Genomic DNA, 4,474 nt, shown 5'->3' on the forward strand with positions numbered 1-4,474 from the left:
TATATATATATAGAAATATGAGTTCTTTTATCATTTATAATAGAATACAACACTCCGTATAAAATGTTTCATTTTTACCGTATTATATTTTCTGATGGCAGATTCTCTTTAATCAATTCAGAATCTCTTTTTCTCACTATGAACGAGATTCGATTCAATCAAGTCGATGGAATCAATTTCCTTCAAACAAAATAAATTCAATGTTGCAAAAAATTAGTATGTAGTTTATCGAAATTATTTCTGACCGCAAATTATATTTTTATATATTTTATTAGTGTTTTAATAACATAATATTTTAGATAAACTTATGCATTTCAAATCTAAATCATTTTGAAATGGCTTGAAAGTAATCGCTAGTATTATAATTATCCAATAATCGTTAGCTTTTTTATGATATAAATTTCCTAATACGTGTAATTATACATTAATTCCTAGAATCTAAAATACAGTTTTATCGATCTCTTATGAAATAACAGAACAAATGCTTCTAAAATAACATATCAATTTCATAGTACTCAATTTAATATTGTCGATTATCATAAAGAAGCTTGCGTGTACACAAAATGTGAAAAACACAACGACAAATCAACGTGAAGATCTATGTCGAGGTTCTTGCATACTGCGATTTCACTTTCAACGGAACAAGCGACCGTAACTCGAACAAATTGGCGTTACACGATTCGTGCTTGTCAATCAATTTCATATTTACTGAAGAATACTCTCGGGTATCGATCAATCGTTCCGCTTGTATTTTCGGATAAACAAAAAGAGATACGATCTATATTAAATTTAAATCGCTCTTGAAACGTTCGCGCAGAAAATTTTTCAGGATGGAGAAACTTCCGATTATAATTTTCTCATTTCCCTTTATCGCGCTTGCATCGCATTTATTCTGTCTTTGTTAAGGTAAAAGGTGAAACTTTCGCTCCGTTTCGTGCATCGTGTTTCGCGAGCGAATCTCATTTCTCTCGGCCAAATACAGGTCACATGTGCGCGTGCCACGCATTATCGATTATACGAGGTGCTACCAAAACCTCGAAACAAAATTTAAGAGGTAAAAGATTTATTTAAGAAAAAAAATTGTAAAGAAAAACATTAAATAAGTGAAAACAAGTCCAAAAATGTTCTAAAACTTTGTTTTAAAAAATAATATATTAAATAATATATTAAATAAATTATGCTAAAAATAAAAATCTTAAAATTTATCATTTTCTTTAAAATTTTCTGTTGTTACATTTAGTGAATTATTTAGTGAAACAATATAAATAAAAATTGCATGTATCACTTTCTAATTTTGTTTTGACAGATATATTTGTATAATTTGAAGGAAAATATATAAAACGTTTGTTTTATAAATTATTTTTTTAACTATATAAAACAGGAAAAATTATGTACCAAGAATGAGTAAAATATACAATATCATCTAAAATGTACTGAAAAGATAAATTTCCAAAACAGATTTGTCATAACATTTAGTCAATTTAAATTAACATTTAGTCATTCTTTTCAGCCGGATAAAGAAAAGTACATCATATTTTTGTGTACTTATTTCATCCTAAAGAATGTATATGATCTTTATCTTATATGAAAAAGATAAAATGAATATGAGTGAGAGGGCGATGGGATATTCAGGACATTATTTCTTTTTATAAGGAACGTATCACTTCGTGCGACGTCTTTTAGGAAGATTCAATGGATAGAACTTTCGCCCGAGATTACCAGCAAAGATTTCGCGCATTTCGCGAATGAGTTATATTTACCACGAATTGAAAATGATTCCGCTATACGACATCTATCTTTGCAAGAAAATGTCGGGAGACAATGAAATGTAACCCATTTATAAATAATCTACTGCTCCGCGAAAAAGATAACGCTTATCGACCGCTATATCGTTGCACCGGTCCGAATAATAAAAATCAGCTGTTTGGGACATGGATGGTTGATATAGGAGGCTGCAGCTGCGCTGCGTAAGTGTTCAGATGCGAATGACGGTTCAAGTGCACTTTCGGTGCCGTTCGAATGATCAGCGCGAAAAGCGAGAAGAGAGAAAGAAATAGGACCTCATGTTCTCTCGAGCATGCTCTTTCAAATTCTTACGGCTTGTGTGATATATATATATATATATTGATGCACATGTATACTGTATAGTCAATACACTTCCTACATATGTGTAATAGCAGGAATGCACCAGGAAAACTTTCGCTATTACGTGTTTCACGTTTCGCGAGAGAACGGTAATTGTCACGCTCGGATGAAATTTTCAGGCGTCATCGAACCGATAGAAAAATAGACAGTACTTGTCCGTTCATCACACAGCAGCCTATTTTGTACTTTGATCATACATGAGGAAATCTTTATTAACGGGAAAAGAAAGGAAACGAGCGATTATCGAGACAACGTACCAGGAGACAAACGGCATTGACCAGAATAGGAGACGTGCATGATACGATAATTGGTACGCACTTGCACGCAAAGGACTATTTGAAGAATAGAAAAGTAAGACTCTCATTATTTTCACTTTCAAATTTATGGTAAAGCTGAACGATTCTTCGTATAGGTTTCAATTTTAATTGCTTGATTTTTTTCTAATTACAAATTAAATGGAAAATTTGAATTAAATGGAAAATGACATAAAAATAAATGACTTGATATCTTTTTAAGAACTGAAACAAATTATCGTGAGAAATTTCTCATCTATTTTGTTAAACATATATTTTTACCTGGAAATAATTCATAATAAGATACTTTATGAGATATCTTAACATAACACCGAAAAAAGAATTGCGGGCTACGGATTTTCTTCTGCAACCCGGATTTCCAAACCGAGCAATATCAAGTTGGTCGCGACATCGTTTTTCGTTCGCTAGTAACAAAATAGTGAAAATCTCGCTCTAGTTCGTGCTTCACGAGTGAACGAGAGATTTGTCGCGGTCGACTGGCGAGTGTACACATCGTCGATGCAGAGTGGTCAGCGGCGAGCGATTGTCGCGTTGATGCCAACGAAGGATCGACTCTGCGAATCTACACTATCGCTGTCCATCACGGCTCTCCGTCACAGCCCTTCGCCCGCGCAAAAAACCAAAAATTGCAAAAATTCAATTATCCGAGATGACTGGACGTGCACGATTCTTCACTGACCTTGCTCAATCGCTGACGTTCAGTGGCAACGGCAGCTCCGAACTCTTCTTTCAGTTGCACCGGAAACCCAAGGTCTCACGTGCACACCGAAGACACTCCGCGCGACACTCTGATCGTAACTCCGTCCAACTCGTTACTCGTTACTGAAAGATAATGGAAGCGAGCGTACGACACAGTCGTTTGTCAAATGAAATTTCCTCCGGGATTCCTCTGAGTGTATTACCCTTCTTTCTCTCTTTCCCTCTCTCTCTCTCTCTCTCTCTCTCTCTCTCTCTCTCTCTCTCTCTGTCTCTCTTTTTCGATGTCCACCTCGGTGGGCACAGCGCAAAACTTTCGCCCAGTTTCGCGTTTCACAAGTGACTGGCATTGGTCGCGGCTGGATGTTGATCCGCGCTCATGTTCACCACTTTCGATACACGCACCTGTGACGGGAGGGAGATTTCTGCGAGTCCCGTCTCCGGTTGAATCGATTTCAGGTGATCCGATCCGCGCCGCTCCTACAAGTCTCGAACACCTCTCTAAGGAGATATGGCTAAATGTCCACTACATGTACACAACTATGTATCTACTTAGTTTACCCCCCTTTCTTAAGCGGAGCACGGACGTCCTTTCGCTTTCAGCGCGGCCACTGACCACTATTACCCTGCTTGCCGTATAGCACCGTGAAGGAACCTTACTTCCTTCACTTCGGGACCTCCTTCAATGCACCGCTCTTTGATGGATCGCCTCGTAACAGCTAGCGGTCTGACTTTAGATCCTCGGGCGTTCGAAAGGCCGAAGGTGCATTACATTATTATGATACTTACGTCAAGTTCATGGGCCTTTCGCTCGTCTAAAGTTGAGATTAATTAAACCTAGAACATATTAGGTTTCTCAGATCAATTAAAATTTTCTTGTTCCGTATACAAAAAAAGGAGAGTTTTATTTTATAACAAAAACTTTTTGGCAATACAACCTATGCGCAGATATATTCCTAAAGAGAGCTTCAAAATAGAAAAAGAGAATTCTAAAGACCCAGTTTTTCATTTTCTGGTTAATTTGTGGTTAGGCTTAATTTGATGTTTTATTCGTGATGAGCTTCGTCTATGATGATGTCATTTTATTCGTGATGAGCTTCGTCTATGATGATGTCATGGGTGAAATCCTTTGGGTGAAACATCAGATTCAGCTTGACCACAAATTGATTAGATAACGAAAAATTGGGCCTAAATATTAATCTGAATTCCAAAATAATCTATCAAAATTATAATGAGTCTTTCAGACCAATAGTATGTGGTGTTTTTAAAAGGTTCTAGACTGTAATGTCTTCAAGAAATAAGGACAAATTTCTCAATTG

The sequence above is a fragment of the Atta colombica genome, unplaced genomic scaffold (genome assembly GCF_001594045.1).
Source record: "Atta colombica isolate Treedump-2 unplaced genomic scaffold, Acol1.0 scaffold38, whole genome shotgun sequence".
Taxonomy (NCBI): domain Eukaryota; kingdom Metazoa; phylum Arthropoda; class Insecta; order Hymenoptera; family Formicidae; genus Atta; species Atta colombica.